This window comes from Balaenoptera physalus (assembly GCF_965194825.1).
Source record: "Balaenoptera physalus genome assembly, contig: HAP1_SCAFFOLD_1339, whole genome shotgun sequence".
In the NCBI taxonomy this organism is placed as follows: domain Eukaryota; kingdom Metazoa; phylum Chordata; class Mammalia; order Artiodactyla; family Balaenopteridae; genus Balaenoptera; species Balaenoptera physalus.
The window spans coordinates 170169-190735 of NW_028125457.1; positions in this window are offsets into that span (position 1 = coordinate 170169).

A 20567-nucleotide genomic window follows, 5' to 3' on the forward strand; every position below is an offset into this window, starting at 1 on the left:
TGTCTCTACACCCCTTCCCAGCTGTCGATTTGACCCCATTTGTGAATGCCGACCTCATTCTTCAGCTTTCTCTGCCGTTTGTATACTCACCTTGAAAACTTGTTTCTGTGATGCGTTGAGCAGACACAGGGTGGCAGATTGCAGAGGTGGAAGCTGGTGGTCGGATATTTGTGGGCTGAATCTCCTTCAGTCCCATTCCCATTTCTGGTTGCGCAGAGGCCCTACTTCCTGTGTATGACGCGGAGCCATAGGATTGCGGGCAGGAGCCAAGTTCTCCATACAGTGAAGACCCCAGTGTGCCTTGGTTATAGTAATATACCTGGCTTCCTTCCTGGTAGGGAAGTGACAGGCGGCTATGCCCCTGATTTGGAATCTGAGATGGTGCTCCCTGAGCAAGCCTGGCAGAAAGTGATGGATATAGAGGGACCATGTTATTGGCGTCTGAAGTTTTATCATCCTGGGCTGCCATAAACATGGAGGAAGCAGCTGGGTGCCGGTCAGTGAGTGCCAGAGTAAAGTCTCCGAGTGAAGAGGAATTCTTTTCAGTGCTTCCTGTGATGTCCCACTCAAGAACACCTGGATAGGAAGGAGCTGAAGTGGAGATCTGGCTGTGGTCAGTAACTCCAGATAACATAGTCGTGCTGGAATGTTGGTAAAGGTAGGCACTACCCATGAGTGTCTGGAAAGAGGTACCGGTAGCCGATGCCGAACTGACGGCAGGGGCAGAGACTCTGGAGAAGTTGCAGACACTTCGTGTTAGGGAAGTTGCATTGCTCACCACAGGAAGAGAATGCTGCAGAGAATTTAGAGTTCCAAGTAGAGATGGATTTTGGAAATTTTCTGTAAGAACAAGAGGGTCATGAAAAACTCAGGGAGGTTGAGAAATTCTCACTACGTTTGAGGAACAGCATTATCTTAAGGTTCTTGCTCTCAGGACACCTCTACTATCGACCCTTCCTGAGAAACCCAAAATCAGACAGTTAATGATGGCTGTAAGGACTGAGCAGTTTTCCACTCTTCTGTATTAACTGCCTGTGCTCCCATCTTGGGCACAGATGGGCAGAAGAGCCAAGTGGTATGGTTCAGACATTGTTCTCTAGGCTGGAAGCAACCTTCTCCCTGCCCTGTCTTTCCCTTCAGCCTGCACTCGTATTGACTTCTATGCTATTTCCTAGACTGGAAGCATTTTAGAACTAGGAGGCCCTTAGAGAACTTTCTCTTTTTTCAGTCTCATTTCACGAGTAAGGAAACTGAGGCTCAGAGAGGTCGGGTTGACTTGTTCAGGTTCTCTCATTATGTTAGTGTCATTACCAGGTTTCAGAACCTAAGTATCCTGACTTCCTTGCCAGGACTCCACTCTGAGCATGATAGTGCCAGAAAGCAGGAGAAATAGAACTTATAATATAAGCATTTTTTTTGTCCATTAGAAAACAGTACGGCCATTACCATTGTCATCTTCAGTGTCTCCCTTTGCTTGTGCAGTTCCCACGCTATTACCTAGAGTTGACGTATAGCTCAGTCCAACTGGTGAACTGAAAGAGTCATGTTTGCCCTCTTCAAGCCTGGTTTCTCATCCTACCTCAAAATGATTACCCGAAAGTGGATTTCTTAAGTGCTTTTGGAAAGAGAAAAGTTATCTGATTACTTCAGATTACTCATCTATAAAGTGGTTATAACACCACCACCAATAATAATAGCAGTAATAATTAATAGATGAATAAGCTGATCTATTGCGTATGATTTATATGGAGGAAGATACAATAAGTTCTAGAAAGACAAAGAAAAATCATGAAAAACATGTTACGTAACGAAAAAGAAATCCATAGATATTAATGAAAACTGGGGTATGTGGGCAAGTATCAAAGCCTAATGAATTTACTAACAAATGACATTCTGTACCATACATGCAATATTATGAAAGTGAATTTTGCCCACTCTATTTTAGTGAATACTATTAACCAAAAAACACGATGGAGGTGATAGAGGTGAATGAATTCCTAGCCAATGCATACAGACAGAGACGATAAATCAGTAAAAAATGCATAACAAGCAACAGAATGCAACAAATGTGAATGTATAGGTAGCCACAACATATATAGACAAGTATTTCAATGAAAACCGGTACAAAGCAGACAGCAAAATAGTAAGTGTAAAAGAGTTTCATTATTGTGCTCATTCATATTTTTACCCAGCAAGTAACAGGTATTAAGCCTAGGAGAAATATATCTTTCCATGAATATAACTCATATAATAAGCAGAAAGGAAGCTTAAAAAGTATCAAGAAGGTTTTTGTATTTATCCTAGAACTTAGAATCATCTTCCACATCCAAGAAGATGACATCCCAAGACCTCAAAAAACCATCATCCCTAGAATCCAATTAAAAAAGATTTTCAAATGTAAGAAAATCCAAAGGACTCCACAACATTGTTTTAGATAAACGTGGATGTTTGTGTTTTCTTTTTTTCTTTTGCCGCGCCGCGTGGCCCTGGCCGTGAAAGCACCGAGTCCTAAGCGCTGGACCGCCAGGGAATTCCCTAAATGGGGAATTAGAGATGTGGGGCTTGACTTTTTCTTTTTCTTCTCCGGTAGCTAAGATCTACAAGCGAACGATGGCTGTTGATCAATGTGCTCTCTGTGTTAGGAAGGAAATAACTGTAAAAATTGAAAAGCAACCTTGCCTTAGAAGCTACATATCACACAAAGGAAATAGTCCTTCTGATTCAATGTAGAAGATATCATTTAAAATGTTTAATTGGTCAAATGTCTACCTAGTTTAAAAATTAGAAAGAATAGAACACTGAAAAGCAGCCCCCTAGATAACCACTTTGGTTTCTGGTTTCTAGGAAGCATCATTTCTAAAACATACTTCTAAAATGTTTCTATTCCAAACTGTCAAGTGCCAGCTGTATTCAGAGAGGCAATAAAAGAAAGAAAACGGAGTATGACTTTTCTGATAGGCTGCCCTTCCTGGTGATCCCCTGTTCTGGCCTTACTTTCCTTCTTAGTCTGTTAATGTAAGGATTTGCTACCATCAGCTTTGTTTTGCCCTGCTCTGAGCAGATTTCCCTCTGTGCTGTTTCTGCTTTAATTTAAAATCTTTGGCTCCCATCAACATTCCATGGCAAACTGCCTCTTTCTTGAGAGCTCCTCTATGCTTTCCCTCTTCATTCTTATATTTTTTTCCCATCTCTTGGTTCCTGTTGGCCTGTGCTAATGAAAACAATCCTAAACTTGCTTACGTTTGACTCTGTGCCTCCCTATATAGCCCAGTACTCTCCATCCTCTCTCCCTATTCTCTCTTTTCAACTAGTCGAAATACTAGTGGAGGGAGACCATTGGAGATGAAACATCTTGGTATATATCGCTAGTTTTCTGTGTCACCTGGCTTTTCTATGTTTCTGTTGAAACACTCTTTTGAGAAGTCTCTGATTTCATTTTCTACATGGGTACCCTTTAAGGCTCAATATTGGAAAAGAAGGGGATCAGAGTGATCAACCCAATGTGGTATCCTAACGTAACGGATAAGGAAAGCAGCAGGCTTTGTGAGGCAGTCAGTGATTTGTCCAAAGTCACACAGACAGTAAACGTCAAAGTCAAAACTGAAATTAGGTCTCCAGACTTGTAGTTCAATACTTTCCCTCATTATTCCACGCTATTTTGAATCTCCTCCTCAATTTAGGGGCACAAGAAATCGAACGCAAAACTTTCCAAAGTTTCTTTTCTTACCTGACATGGTCAGAGAAGAGGAGACATCAACTGCAGGTACAAGGGATGAGGAGACAACACTAGAGGATGTCTGAGTGGCTGCAGCTGAACGGCGCACGTGTCCAGTACAAAGGTCACTGGTTACTGGTCCAAACGGCTCCACGGAAACCCCAAGACCTCTACCAAGTGGTAGTAGGTTTGGTAGGAGAGTGATGTCACAAAGCAGGCAGTTGAAAGGTATGAGCTAGCCAATAGGGAGGTCCGATCCCCAACAGGAGGGCGGGCTTGGGTGAAGAGAGCGTAGGAGAGCTAAAACAACCCCTCAATTTCTGAGCTCTGGGGAGGAAATCCTAGAAGACAGATTTACCTCCCCCAGGCTCTTCCATTAGGGAAATCATTGCAACATTTCTTACAGACGTTCATTAATATAATTAACTAACAGTTACTTATATTCTACAGAGTATTCTATTTTATGTATCATATACTTAGAGCTATATAGATCTTATTTAACTAGTATCCTTAGGAAGGAAAGAGCCATGTAGTTTGAACTATTACAGTTGTAACTTGGTTAAAGAGCAGGGTGAAGTTTGTTGAGTGTACCCTGTGGAGAATGTTGTGGTCCAAGGCTCTTCTCTTTTAGTTTCTTCTCCTTGACTCCTACCTTCCTTGGGCTGGGCTAGGCTGGGGGCCAGGTTGGACTTGCGACTTAACATTTCTCTTCCGCTTTCTTTTTTTTTTTTTTTTTTCTTCCATTATGGGCATTGCTTCTAGGACAAGCCTTGATCTTGCATTGGATGTTCCTTCCTGTCAACTTCCAGCAGCAGGAGTCTTCTTTTCAGTGCTTGATGCTTCACTAAATAGACTCTGCCCATTGGCAGCAAATACCAGAGAGCCAGGAGACAGAGCTGGTTGCAGACCTTTCCTCTTCCAGCCTTTGGTTGCAATTGTTTTGCCCATGATTTGCTAGCTCTAGTTCCTTGGGCCACACAGGTATCCTGCCATCCAGCTCTTTTTATATGTGAGAGACATTCTGAACACTGTCCCTCTTTCTTTGCACAGAAGTATATACAGTGTGGCAGTTACCGTAATCTCCTCCCCCTTGCAAACAGCCCCTCTAGAATCTCGGACCTCTAGGACTCTCTGTCTTGCATGCTTGGGTGCAAGGCCAAGCACAATGAAGAGGAGAATAATTAGAGAAAGAGGAGGACATTGGTGGAGAACTGGGAGCAGGTAAGGTGAAAGGGCACCGGAGAAAAGAGATGCATGTAGGTTTTTTGGTTTCTGTGGGAAACAAGTTGACACACTTGGGCCTCATTTTGTATTAACAGAACAGAGAGTTGTAGATATAAGTAGCTAGATCGTGCAGCAACTGCCATGAAGTCTGTACACTGAAGAGAACAGTCTCACATCTAGTTTTCATTTTGTTTTATGTCATATTACCTTATTTATAGCATTCACTGGTATGTTTGTAGAACGCAGATGTTTTCAAATGCTCTGGTTTTGTCTACATGGTTATTTCCTTGTCCTATTTGTAAGGAATCCAACATTGTAAGACATATTGCATGTTTTTCTCTTGACGATTGTTTACCTTGAAGCGTCATGAGCTAACTTGAGCTGTTGGATTTTGTGGAGAAACTTTAAAAAGGGTCTGTGAAAAAGGCATTGTGGTGAGTCGCATTATGCACCCGAGCGTAAGGAGCAGATATCTGCCACCAGCCCAGCTTGGCCTGGATTGCCTCTGTGTTAGTTCCCCTGGTTAGTGCTTTTCTCCCTAACCACTCTTGTGACTGTGATAATGTGAGTTAAGGGCTGAGTTGCTAGTGATTTATGTGTGAGGTAGGCTGGTTTGAGGGAGGAAATCTATGGACCTAGTCATTTTCCTTGGTGGTAAGCTTTCAGGGGTGCAAAGATCGATCTTCCTGGGGACTTTTCTGGTACCAGGAAGATATCGCATAGATGGGACCTCCAAAGACACACATTTAATTTTTAGGCCTGTTGTTCCTATTATGGGATGTGAGTTTCTTCACTGATGGGGATGCTGCTTATCTGAGAAGAAACTGTGAAAGGTGGTGTAGTATAGAGGTGTGGCTTAAGCTTTTAAGTTTTCTTCAAGGTTTTTCCCCTAAGCTTCATACTTCAGACGGCCTACTTACATGAGACTAGTATGTGATGTCAGGCTAACAACTTCCTAAATACCTGCAAGCCAGATCAGTGTCTCTTTTCTCTATATTCCCATGGAAATCAAGGGTCCCGCCGAATTTTCCATCGAAACAGTTGATTTGTGCTGTCTCTAGGAATTCTACAGGGCGTACCGTTGCTTCCTAACCGGTGTCATTTGGGAGATCGATCCCCCTCTGTACGTTCAAATGATTAATTTTGAGACTCTGCTCATGTGTGCAGTAAACCCTTTAATTCCCTAAGACCTTCCTTTCCTCCATCTCATACCCCATGAAGCCCGCTTCAGTTTATCTCCTGAATTTCTTTGGAATCTGTCAGCTCTCCCTCAACATCCTAATACTGAACTTGCCTGTCTGTTGCGATTAGGTCCTAACTAGTGTCCATATATCTTGTTTCCCTCCAATCCATTCTTCACACAAGAAAGCTTCAAAGCAAGTTGGAACATTGCTCATAAACATCGCTCACAAACATTGTTTTGAGACTAGAAAACACACTGGTGGCCTTTAAGACTCTGCGTGCTCTAGAATCCTCTCTGCTTCTCTAGCCCCATCTTGTGCCACGTTTGCCCTCACTTTCTATGCTTCAGATACACTGAATTAACCTTAGTTCTCACTCATCTGACAGAAGTCAGTTGAGAAATTATTTTTCACTGTGATTCCTAGCATTAAGGAATTTGATGATCAGGTTTTGTATGAGGACTAAAACTAAACTGGGAAGTGGAAGAATTGCGTTTCAACTGTTTCAGTCAACACGCATGTATTAATGATACCTAAGTATTGAACACCGGGCTAGGTTTCATGAGGGATACAGAAGTTCTGGCCATCTCTGGTTTTGGGTATCCCTTATTTGTTGAGACCTTTGCGTTGTTTGGTTGCCTTTTGTCTGTTTTCCAGATGGGAAAACAGGAACAAGGGAAGTATAGGTTATTACTAGGTGGGGTTGAACAAGTGGAGCAGCAAACTGCAAAGCAGAAAGAAGAGGGACGTACTATAGAGGGATGTGATTTCCATTTTCAAGGCGCCTGCGTCCTGTGCAGGGAGACAGCCTAACATAAAATGTGCCTAACAAAAGATCTATTGACTTCTTACTAAAAATCTCCAGTTCATATAACCCAGGGGTTTATACCTTCTCCTTTAAAAGTTCTATTCCTGGGACTTCCCTGGTGGTCCAGTGGTGAAGACTCTGCGCTTCCAATGCAGCAGGCGTGGGTTCAATCCCTGGTTGGGGAGCTAAGATCCCACATGCTGCGCAGCCAAAGAAATTTTTTTCAAAAGTTATACTCCTGTGTTGTTGAATTTAGTGGTTTAGATTTTGTTTGAATGTTAAGAAGATTTCAGTTTATTTACCAGGAACAAACAAAACATAATGTAAAAATAGTTTCCCAGAAACGATTTCCATCGTTCTCTTCTTCCCTTTCTCCCGCAGACTGACTGGTGTTTCATCTTGACAAGTTCTCTGAAGTTCTCTGTCATTCCATAGGAAAGCGGTCTGGCTTGGAGGTTGCAATCCCAGGGAATTTTTCATCAGCGGGGAAGTCTCCATCACTACAGAGGAATCAAGGGAGAAGTCAGTCCCGGGTAAGTGAGATGCTCCCCCTAAACACCAACACAGCAGTCGTGTACCTTTCAAGGGGTTCAGGGGCAAGATGGGCAAGGCATTTCTACTAACTCTTCTTAAGGATCATGGACAGTGTGCCCTATGCTACGAGGTAAGCGGTGACTGTTGTAATTCTTACTGGTGATCATTTCATGTCACTGATCCTTGGCTCTCTTTGTATCTCATAGGACTGTTGTAAGTCCAATACAAAATGAGTCTTCTTTTTAAACAACTGAAATGTTTTACAAAGCCTAGCATTCTCATATAGAGTCCTTTCAATTCTCCCCACTTTCCCGAGAGGCTAAGAACACTTCACACCATGAACTAGGAGAGGGGGTAGAGCCCTTTCTGATGAAATACAGAAACAAAGACAGAGTCTTAGCCTGCTTGCTCTCTGGACAGGATCTCGGACCACAAGGTCTTAAATCCTGGTATAAATGACGGAAGTGAGGACACTTCAACTGGCACTCTCATAACAAGAGTTCTGAGACACCTTCCAAAGAGACTGTAGCAGTAGACGAGGGAAGGGAGTGCTACAGTGTGGTAGTACAGGGGGAATGCTCGGCTACAGCAGTGAAAAATGTGGTACCTATTGGTGTGCTCTCGGGGTTCTTGTACATGTAGCATAGATGACCTTTACAGTGTCCCTGCCACCTTCCCACCTGCATTAGGTGTTCTTTTTGTTTTTTTGTTTTTTTGTTTTTTTTTAATTTACGTTTATTTATTGATTGATTGTTTGAACTTATTTATTCTACGTATTTATTTTTTTGGCTGCACAGGGTCTTCATTGCTGTGCACGGGCTTTCTCTAGTTGCGGCTAGCGGGGTCTACTCTTGGTTGCGCTGTGCGGGCTTCTCTTGTTGCGGAGCATGCGCTCTAGGCGCGTGGGCTTCGGTAGTTGCGGCTCACGGGCTCTAGAATGCAGGCTCAGTCGTTGTGGCACATGGGCTTAGTTGCTCCACGGCATGTGGGATCTTCCCAGACCAGGGCTCGAACCCGTGTCCCCCGCATTGCATTGGCAGGTGGATTCTTAACCACGGCGCCACCAGGGAAGCCCTAGGTGTTCTTACATAGAGTCTAAAAACAGAGGGCACTGAGCGAAGGTAGTGGTTACTAAAGGCTCAGGATCTAAATTCTACCTGTCTCTACACCCCTTCCCAGCTGTCGATTTGACCCCATTTGTGAATGCCGACCTCATTCTTCAGCTTTCTCTGCCGTTTGTATACTCACCTTGAAAACTTGTTTCTGTGATGCGTTGAGCAGACACAGGGTGGCAGATTGCAGAGGTGGAAGCTGGTGGTCGGATATTTGTGGGCTGAATCTCCTTCAGTCCCATTCCCATTTCTGGTTGCGCAGAGGCCCTACTTCCTGTGTATGACGCGGAGCCATAGGATTGCGGGCAGGAGCCAAGTTCTCCATACAGTGAAGACCCCAGTGTGCCTTGGTTATAGTAATATACCTGGCTTCCTTCCTGGTAGGGAAGTGACAGGCGGCTATGCCCCTGATTTGGAATCTGAGATGGTGCTCCCTGAGCAAGCCTGGCAGAAAGTGATGGATATAGAGGGACCATGTTATTGGCGTCTGAAGTTTTATCATCCTGGGCTGCCATAAACATGGAGGAAGCAGCTGGGTGCCGGTCAGTGAGTGCCAGAGTAAAGTCTCCGAGTGAAGAGGAATTCTTTTCAGTGCTTCCTGTGATGTCCCACTCAAGAACACCTGGATAGGAAGGAGCTGAAGTGGAGATCTGGCTGTGGTCAGTAACTCCAGATAACATAGTCGTGCTGGAATGTTGGTAAAGGTAGGCACTACCCATGAGTGTCTGGAAAGAGGTACCGGTAGCCGATGCCGAACTGACGGCAGGGGCAGAGACTCTGGAGAAGTTGCAGACACTTCGTGTTAGGGAAGTTGCATTGCTCACCACAGGAAGAGAATGCTGCAGAGAATTTAGAGTTCCAAGTAGAGATGGATTTTGGAAATTTTCTGTAAGAACAAGAGGGTCATGAAAAACTCAGGGAGGTTGAGAAATTCTCACTACGTTTGAGGAACAGCATTATCTTAAGGTTCTTGCTCTCAGGACACCTCTACTATCGACCCTTCCTGAGAAACCCAAAATCAGACAGTTAATGATGGCTGTAAGGACTGAGCAGTTTTCCACTCTTCTGTATTAACTGCCTGTGCTCCCATCTTGGGCACAGATGGGCAGAAGAGCCAAGTGGTATGGTTCAGACATTGTTCTCTAGGCTGGAAGCAACCTTCTCCCTGCCCTGTCTTTCCCTTCAGCCTGCACTCGTATTGACTTCTATGCTATTTCCTAGACTGGAAGCATTTTAGAACTAGGAGGCCCTTAGAGAACTTTCTCTTTTTTCAGTCTCATTTCACGAGTAAGGAAACTGAGGCTCAGAGAGGTCGGGTTGACTTGTTCAGGTTCTCTCATTATGTTAGTGTCATTACCAGGTTTCAGAACCTAAGTATCCTGACTTCCTTGCCAGGACTCCACTCTGAGCATGATAGTGCCAGAAAGCAGGAGAAATAGAACTTATAATATAAGCATTTTTTTTGTCCATTAGAAAACAGTACGGCCATTACCATTGTCATCTTCAGTGTCTCCCTTTGCTTGTGCAGTTCCCACGCTATTACCTAGAGTTGACGTATAGCTCAGTCCAACTGGTGAACTGAAAGAGTCATGTTTGCCCTCTTCAAGCCTGGTTTCTCATCCTACCTCAAAATGATTACCCGAAAGTGGATTTCTTAAGTGCTTTTGGAAAGAGAAAAGTTATCTGATTACTTCAGATTACTCATCTATAAAGTGGTTATAACACCACCACCAATAATAATAGCAGTAATAATTAATAGATGAATAAGCTGATCTATTGCGTATGATTTATATGGAGGAAGATACAATAAGTTCTAGAAAGACAAAGAAAAATCATGAAAAACATGTTACGTAACGAAAAAGAAATCCATAGATATTAATGAAAACTGGGGTATGTGGGCAAGTATCAAAGCCTAATGAATTTACTAACAAATGACATTCTGTACCATACATGCAATATTATGAAAGTGAATTTTGCCCACTCTATTTTAGTGAATACTATTAACCAAAAAACACGATGGAGGTGATAGAGGTGAATGAATTCCTAGCCAATGCATACAGACAGAGACGATAAATCAGTAAAAAATGCATAACAAGCAACAGAATGCAACAAATGTGAATGTATAGGTAGCCACAACATATATAGACAAGTATTTCAATGAAAACCGGTACAAAGCAGACAGCAAAATAGTAAGTGTAAAAGAGTTTCATTATTGTGCTCATTCATATTTTTACCCAGCAAGTAACAGGTATTAAGCCTAGGAGAAATATATCTTTCCATGAATATAACTCATATAATAAGCAGAAAGGAAGCTTAAAAAGTATCAAGAAGGTTTTTGTATTTATCCTAGAACTTAGAATCATCTTCCACATCCAAGAAGATGACATCCCAAGACCTCAAAAAACCATCATCCCTAGAATCCAATTAAAAAAGATTTTCAAATGTAAGAAAATCCAAAGGACTCCACAACATTGTTTTAGATAAACGTGGATGTTTGTGTTTTCTTTTTTTCTTTTGCCGCGCCGCGTGGCCCTGGCCGTGAAAGCACCGAGTCCTAAGCGCTGGACCGCCAGGGAATTCCCTAAATGGGGAATTAGAGATGTGGGGCTTGACTTTTTCTTTTTCTTCTCCGGTAGCTAAGATCTACAAGCGAACGATGGCTGTTGATCAATGTGCTCTCTGTGTTAGGAAGGAAATAACTGTAAAAATTGAAAAGCAACCTTGCCTTAGAAGCTACATATCACACAAAGGAAATAGTCCTTCTGATTCAATGTAGAAGATATCATTTAAAATGTTTAATTGGTCAAATGTCTACCTAGTTTAAAAATTAGAAAGAATAGAACACTGAAAAGCAGCCCCCTAGATAACCACTTTGGTTTCTGGTTTCTAGGAAGCATCATTTCTAAAACATACTTCTAAAATGTTTCTATTCCAAACTGTCAAGTGCCAGCTGTATTCAGAGAGGCAATAAAAGAAAGAAAACGGAGTATGACTTTTCTGATAGGCTGCCCTTCCTGGTGATCCCCTGTTCTGGCCTTACTTTCCTTCTTAGTCTGTTAATGTAAGGATTTGCTACCATCAGCTTTGTTTTGCCCTGCTCTGAGCAGATTTCCCTCTGTGCTGTTTCTGCTTTAATTTAAAATCTTTGGCTCCCATCAACATTCCATGGCAAACTGCCTCTTTCTTGAGAGCTCCTCTATGCTTTCCCTCTTCATTCTTATATTTTTTTCCCATCTCTTGGTTCCTGTTGGCCTGTGCTAATGAAAACAATCCTAAACTTGCTTACGTTTGACTCTGTGCCTCCCTATATAGCCCAGTACTCTCCATCCTCTCTCCCTATTCTCTCTTTTCAACTAGTCGAAATACTAGTGGAGGGAGACCATTGGAGATGAAACATCTTGGTATATATCGCTAGTTTTCTGTGTCACCTGGCTTTTCTATGTTTCTGTTGAAACACTCTTTTGAGAAGTCTCTGATTTCATTTTCTACATGGGTACCCTTTAAGGCTCAATATTGGAAAAGAAGGGGATCAGAGTGATCAACCCAATGTGGTATCCTAACGTAACGGATAAGGAAAGCAGCAGGCTTTGTGAGGCAGTCAGTGATTTGTCCAAAGTCACACAGACAGTAAACGTCAAAGTCAAAACTGAAATTAGGTCTCCAGACTTGTAGTTCAATACTTTCCCTCATTATTCCACGCTATTTTGAATCTCCTCCTCAATTTAGGGGCACAAGAAATCGAACGCAAAACTTTCCAAAGTTTCTTTTCTTACCTGACATGGTCAGAGAAGAGGAGACATCAACTGCAGGTACAAGGGATGAGGAGACAACACTAGAGGATGTCTGAGTGGCTGCAGCTGAACGGCGCACGTGTCCAGTACAAAGGTCACTGGTTACTGGTCCAAACGGCTCCACGGAAACCCCAAGACCTCTACCAAGTGGTAGTAGGTTTGGTAGGAGAGTGATGTCACAAAGCAGGCAGTTGAAAGGTATGAGCTAGCCAATAGGGAGGTCCGATCCCCAACAGGAGGGCGGGCTTGGGTGAAGAGAGCGTAGGAGAGCTAAAACAACCCCTCAATTTCTGAGCTCTGGGGAGGAAATCCTAGAAGACAGATTTACCTCCCCCAGGCTCTTCCATTAGGGAAATCATTGCAACATTTCTTACAGACGTTCATTAATATAATTAACTAACAGTTACTTATATTCTACAGAGTATTCTATTTTATGTATCATATACTTAGAGCTATATAGATCTTATTTAACTAGTATCCTTAGGAAGGAAAGAGCCATGTAGTTTGAACTATTACAGTTGTAACTTGGTTAAAGAGCAGGGTGAAGTTTGTTGAGTGTACCCTGTGGAGAATGTTGTGGTCCAAGGCTCTTCTCTTTTAGTTTCTTCTCCTTGACTCCTACCTTCCTTGGGCTGGGCTAGGCTGGGGGCCAGGTTGGACTTGCGACTTAACATTTCTCTTCCGCTTTCTTTTTTTTTTTTTTTTTTCTTCCATTATGGGCATTGCTTCTAGGACAAGCCTTGATCTTGCATTGGATGTTCCTTCCTGTCAACTTCCAGCAGCAGGAGTCTTCTTTTCAGTGCTTGATGCTTCACTAAATAGACTCTGCCCATTGGCAGCAAATACCAGAGAGCCAGGAGACAGAGCTGGTTGCAGACCTTTCCTCTTCCAGCCTTTGGTTGCAATTGTTTTGCCCATGATTTGCTAGCTCTAGTTCCTTGGGCCACACAGGTATCCTGCCATCCAGCTCTTTTTATATGTGAGAGACATTCTGAACACTGTCCCTCTTTCTTTGCACAGAAGTATATACAGTGTGGCAGTTACCGTAATCTCCTCCCCCTTGCAAACAGCCCCTCTAGAATCTCGGACCTCTAGGACTCTCTGTCTTGCATGCTTGGGTGCAAGGCCAAGCACAATGAAGAGGAGAATAATTAGAGAAAGAGGAGGACATTGGTGGAGAACTGGGAGCAGGTAAGGTGAAAGGGCACCGGAGAAAAGAGATGCATGTAGGTTTTTTGGTTTCTGTGGGAAACAAGTTGACACACTTGGGCCTCATTTTGTATTAACAGAACAGAGAGTTGTAGATATAAGTAGCTAGATCGTGCAGCAACTGCCATGAAGTCTGTACACTGAAGAGAACAGTCTCACATCTAGTTTTCATTTTGTTTTATGTCATATTACCTTATTTATAGCATTCACTGGTATGTTTGTAGAACGCAGATGTTTTCAAATGCTCTGGTTTTGTCTACATGGTTATTTCCTTGTCCTATTTGTAAGGAATCCAACATTGTAAGACATATTGCATGTTTTTCTCTTGACGATTGTTTACCTTGAAGCGTCATGAGCTAACTTGAGCTGTTGGATTTTGTGGAGAAACTTTAAAAAGGGTCTGTGAAAAAGGCATTGTGGTGAGTCGCATTATGCACCCGAGCGTAAGGAGCAGATATCTGCCACCAGCCCAGCTTGGCCTGGATTGCCTCTGTGTTAGTTCCCCTGGTTAGTGCTTTTCTCCCTAACCACTCTTGTGACTGTGATAATGTGAGTTAAGGGCTGAGTTGCTAGTGATTTATGTGTGAGGTAGGCTGGTTTGAGGGAGGAAATCTATGGACCTAGTCATTTTCCTTGGTGGTAAGCTTTCAGGGGTGCAAAGATCGATCTTCCTGGGGACTTTTCTGGTACCAGGAAGATATCGCATAGATGGGACCTCCAAAGACACACATTTAATTTTTAGGCCTGTTGTTCCTATTATGGGATGTGAGTTTCTTCACTGATGGGGATGCTGCTTATCTGAGAAGAAACTGTGAAAGGTGGTGTAGTATAGAGGTGTGGCTTAAGCTTTTAAGTTTTCTTCAAGGTTTTTCCCCTAAGCTTCATACTTCAGACGGCCTACTTACATGAGACTAGTATGTGATGTCAGGCTAACAACTTCCTAAATACCTGCAAGCCAGATCAGTGTCTCTTTTCTCTATATTCCCATGGAAATCAAGGGTCCCGCCGAATTTTCCATCGAAACAGTTGATTTGTGCTGTCTCTAGGAATTCTACAGGGCGTACCGTTGCTTCCTAACCGGTGTCATTTGGGAGATCGATCCCCCTCTGTACGTTCAAATGATTAATTTTGAGACTCTGCTCATGTGTGCAGTAAACCCTTTAATTCCCTAAGACCTTCCTTTCCTCCATCTCATACCCCATGAAGCCCGCTTCAGTTTATCTCCTGAATTTCTTTGGAATCTGTCAGCTCTCCCTCAACATCCTAATACTGAACTTGCCTGTCTGTTGCGATTAGGTCCTAACTAGTGTCCATATATCTTGTTTCCCTCCAATCCATTCTTCACACAAGAAAGCTTCAAAGCAAGTTGGAACATTGCTCATAAACATCGCTCACAAACATTGTTTTGAGACTAGAAAACACACTGGTGGCCTTTAAGACTCTGCGTGCTCTAGAATCCTCTCTGCTTCTCTAGCCCCATCTTGTGCCACGTTTGCCCTCACTTTCTATGCTTCAGATACACTGAATTAACCTTAGTTCTCACTCATCTGACAGAAGTCAGTTGAGAAATTATTTTTCACTGTGATTCCTAGCATTAAGGAATTTGATGATCAGGTTTTGTATGAGGACTAAAACTAAACTGGGAAGTGGAAGAATTGCGTTTCAACTGTTTCAGTCAACACGCATGTATTAATGATACCTAAGTATTGAACACCGGGCTAGGTTTCATGAGGGATACAGAAGTTCTGGCCATCTCTGGTTTTGGGTATCCCTTATTTGTTGAGACCTTTGCGTTGTTTGGTTGCCTTTTGTCTGTTTTCCAGATGGGAAAACAGGAACAAGGGAAGTATAGGTTATTACTAGGTGGGGTTGAACAAGTGGAGCAGCAAACTGCAAAGCAGAAAGAAGAGGGACGTACTATAGAGGGATGTGATTTCCATTTTCAAGGCGCCTGCGTCCTGTGCAGGGAGACAGCCTAACATAAAATGTGCCTAACAAAAGATCTATTGACTTCTTACTAAAAATCTCCAGTTCATATAACCCAGGGGTTTATACCTTCTCCTTTAAAAGTTCTATTCCTGGGACTTCCCTGGTGGTCCAGTGGTGAAGACTCTGCGCTTCCAATGCAGCAGGCGTGGGTTCAATCCCTGGTTGGGGAGCTAAGATCCCACATGCTGCGCAGCCAAAGAAATTTTTTTCAAAAGTTATACTCCTGTGTTGTTGAATTTAGTGGTTTAGATTTTGTTTGAATGTTAAGAAGATTTCAGTTTATTTACCAGGAACAAACAAAACATAATGTAAAAATAGTTTCCCAGAAACGATTTCCATCGTTCTCTTCTTCCCTTTCTCCCGCAGACTGACTGGTGTTTCATCTTGACAAGTTCTCTGAAGTTCTCTGTCATTCCATAGGAAAGCGGTCTGGCTTGGAGGTTGCAATCCCAGGGAATTTTTCATCAGCGGGGAAGTCTCCATCACTACAGAGGAATCAAGGGAGAAGTCAGTCCCGGGTAAGTGAGATGCTCCCCCTAAACACCAACACAGCAGTCGTGTACCTTTCAAGGGGTTCAGGGGCAAGATGGGCAAGGCATTTCTACTAACTCTTCTTAAGGATCATGGACAGTGTGCCCTATGCTACGAGGTAAGCGGTGACTGTTGTAATTCTTACTGGTGATCATTTCATGTCACTGATCCTTGGCTCTCTTTGTATCTCATAGGACTGTTGTAAGTCCAATACAAAATGAGTCTTCTTTTTAAAAAACTGAAATGTTTTACAAAGCCTAGCATTCTCATAGAGAGTCCTTTGAATTCTCCCCACTTTCCCGAGAGGCTAAGAACACTAGTTCACACCATGAACTAGGAGAGGGGGTAGAGCCCTTTCTGATGAAATATAGAAACAAAGACAGAGTCTTAGCCTGCTTGCTCTCTGGACAGGATCTCGGACCACAAGGTCTTAAATCCTGGTATAAATGACGGAAGTGAGGACAGTTCAACTGGCACTCTCATAACAAGAGTTCTGAAACACCTTCCAAAGAGACTGTAGCAGTAGACGAGGGAAGGGAGTGCTACAGTGTGGTAGTACAGGGGGAATGCTCGGCTACAGCAGTGAAAAATGTGGTACCTATTGGTGTGCTCTCGGGGTTCTTGTACATGTAGCATAGATGACCTTTACAGTGTCCCTCCCACCTTCCCACCTGCATTAGGTGTTCTGTTTCTTTGTTTTTTTTTTTTAATTTACGTTTATTGATTGATTGATTGATTGAACTTATTTATTCTACGTATTTATTTTTTTGGCTGCACTGGGTCCTCATTGGTGTGCACGGGCTTTCTCTAGTTGCGGCTAGCGGGGTCTACTCTTGGTTGCGGTGTGCGGGCTTCTCATCGCGGTGGCCTCTCTTGTTGCGGAGCATGGGCTGTAGGCGCGTGGGCTTCGGTAGTTGCGGCTCACGGGCTCTGGAATGCAGGCTCAGTCGTTGTGGCACATGCGCTTAGTTGCTGCACGGCATGTGGGATCTTCGCAGACCGGGGCTCGAAGCCGTGTCCCCTGCATTGGCAGGCGCCACCAGGGAAGCCCTAGCTGTTCTTATATAGAGTCTAAAAACAGAGAGCACTGAGAGAAGGTAGTGGTTATTAAAGGCTCAGGATCTAAATTCTACCTGTCTCTACACCCCTTCCCAGCTGTCGATTTGACCCCGTTTGTGAATGCCGACCTCATTCTTCAACTTTCTCTGCCGTTTGTATACTCACCTTGAAAACTTGTTTCTGTGATGCGTTGAGCAGACACAGGGTGGCAGATTGCAGAGGTGGAAGCTGGTGGTCGGATATTTGCGGGCTGAATCTCCTTCAGTCCCATTCCCATTTCTGGTTGCGCAGAGGCCCTACTTCCTGTGTATGACGCGGAGCCATAGGATTGCGGGCAGGAGCCAAGTTCTCCATACAGTGAAGACCCCAGTGTGCCTTGGTTATAGTAATATACCTGGCTTCCTTCCTGGTAGGGAAGTGACAGGCGGCTATGCCCCTGATTTGTTCGTGGGCCTCCTGATACAGCAGTTCCCTTGGCTCTGGCCCTGTCGTCAGCTGCCCCTAGGAGGACTCTGAGCCCTAGCCACTTCTCTGGTAGATTTGCCTATTCCCCCACTATAATCACACCTGAATAAGGCAACTCAAACCTTTCAGAGATGTGTCGTGAACCTCTTGTTTTCTGAAATACCTATCTGGTGGTTGTGAGACTTAAGGCCAACCTCCCCGAGAGACTTTGTTTCTATTTCTCCTAGTAAACCTAGACTCATCTCCTGTCACCTTCAACTCTACTCCAATTGTGTTCTTTCAACCCAGACCCCTGACCCTGCTTTTTACTTCTGCCATTTCATCCTCACTCCTGCTTCCTTTCCTAAATCCATACGTCTCTTTTGGCCTTCCTAGCCCTGGGCCAAGTTCCTTCCTCTTTCCTCAGTTTTTACCCCTTTCCTTCATTCTCCCATCCAACTTTCAGTCCTTCCTTTCTCACGCCCCAGTTAGCAGCATCTCAAAATTCGAAAGGTTTATTACTCATCTATTAATTCTATTCCATTTACTTATTCGGTTCTATACCTATCTTACCTATGTATGGAAGAACCGCTGGTAGCCAAGGTGGCAGCAAGAATCCTAGCAGCTGTCACCTGACGTATCCGTAGTAGTCAGCAATTTCCATTTCTTTGTCCCTCTGGGTGAAAAATTGCAGCTTCCCCGAAGAGGTGTATCTGGCAGCATTCTCCCGTTGTTGTTGAGCCCGCCTCTTCATGGCCTCTCGCTCTGGCCTCTGCTCTTGTTCGATGGGCTTTGACATGACTGGCTCAGGCACGTTGGGTTCCCTCCATGGAACTCGTTGCTTGCTGAAGTCTTGGAGTAGAAGTTGGGTTTGGAGCTTGGGTGGGGACTGGCGCTTAGTCACAGCAGGGGGAACAGGCTCGCGCTGGAGAGAAGCGCCAGATGAAGTTTTGTAGGGTGCAGGCCTAGGAGCAGCAGGCTGAGGGACACGAGGCTGGGTATGGTTGGTCCAAGCCGGTTGGGTTGGGTTGGCCACAGTTGGCTGAGCTGGTTTGGCGGGACCTGGCAAAGAGGCAGGAGCTGGCTGGGATGAATTGACTGCAGCAGGTTGAGCTGAGTCAGTAGAACCAGGCTGGGCACGGTAAGCCACAGCAGGCCGATGTGAGGCCAGAGACTGTGGCCTCCGAGGAGCGGGTCGAGCTTGAGGCTTGTCCCAGGCAGAAAAAGGCAGAGGTATCAACTTGACCTTCCCAGGAGGAGGCCGCTCACACTGGGATGGAGATGGACACTCTGTTTCAGCACTGCTGTCTGGTTTCTGGGCTTGGACTTGCGTTTTCTCAGGCCTCTTACCCTCACGTGGGGTATGCCGCCGTGGCTGGATCGCTGGGGGTGGCTGGGGGTCTTTGGGGTTGCTTGAATTTCCCAAGAGCCGACAGGAAGAGAGCCCAGTTTTCGTCTCATTCTTCTTCCCCAGCGCATGAAGAACCTTCACAGACTCCAGCATGCGCACGCCAAGGGAGGTTCGAGGCTTTTGAAAGCTCTCTTGGCGAAGCTCAGTTTGGTGTTCCTTTCGCTTCGTGTTGGGGATTGCTGGCTTGTCTTCTGCCTTGACTTTGTTCCCTGACTGCTTGTTCTCTTCAGCCTTGTTTCTTCCTCTGGTCCTTTTGGTCTTTTCCTGCCCATGGCTCTCAGTTTTGCTGATCTTTCCGGATGCAGCTTTCTGAGGTTTGCCTTGAGAGTGCTTGGCCGTGTTCGCAGGAGCCCTGTCACTGACTGCAGCAGTGCATATAACCGCTTCTCCCCCTAACAGGCACTCTGGATCCTTTGGCTGGATTTTGGCCTTGGGAGCACCACCGATAGGCTCAGAGGCTTTCTGTTTGTTCTTCCTGGGTTGATCAGAGGGAACCTTTACGACACTTGGCTTTTCCTGCACCTGATTCACCTTAATGGCTCTGGTGTCTTCAGCTTTGATCACGTTGGGACCTTGGGATCGATCAAGATCTTTCCAAGAATTAAAGAGCTGGGGAAGGTGAATATCCTCCGCCAGTGTAGTAATGTCTGCAAGACCACTGCTAGGTTCAGTCCCATTTTCAAGTGTCCCTAGGTCCTGACGACTCAGGCTGTTCTCTCCCAGATCAGCATTTTCAGAACCAGGCTGCTCCTCTTGGCTGAGGGGATCGGTGCAGGCCAGCGGCTGGGGAATATCAGGGATTCCCAAAGGGAGTAGTGGAGGATCTTGGTTTTCTATTGGGATCTGGTAGGCCTCCAGAGGCTTTGACAGCTTGGTTTTGATATCCTCCACGTTCTTACTCTCTGTTTGTCCCTGGCTTGGAGCTGGAGGCAGGGCCAGGAGACGCCTGGCACTCTGGACTGGAGCTGTCACTGAAATGTCCCCAAGTTCAGATGGTGGGTTACTCTCAAGTATGTGACTGTTTCTGCTACTGCAGGACTTGGGGAGTTCTTGAGTTTGTGTCACACAAAACGTCTGGCTTGGAGGTTGCAATCCCAGGGAATTTTTCATCACCAGGGAAGGCTCCATCACTACAAAGGGATCAAGGGAGAAGTCAGTCCCTGGTAAATGAGATGCTCCCCCTAAACACCAACACAGCAGTCATGTACCTTTCAAGGGGTTCAGGGGCAAGATGGGCAAGGCATTTCTACTAACTCTTCTTAAGGATCATGGACAGTGCCCTATGCTACGAGGTAAGCGGTGACTGTTGTAATGCTTAACTGGTGATCATTTCATGTCACTGATCCTTGGCTCTCTTTGTATCTCATAGGACTGTTGTAAGTCCAATACAAAATGAGTCTTCTTTTTAAACAACTGAAATGTTTTACAAAGCCTAGCATTCTCATATAGAGTCCTTTCAATTCTCCCCACTTTCCCGAGAGGCTAAGAACACTTCACACCATGAACTAGGAGAGGGGGTAGAGCCCTTTCTGATGAAATACAGAAACAAAGACAGAGTC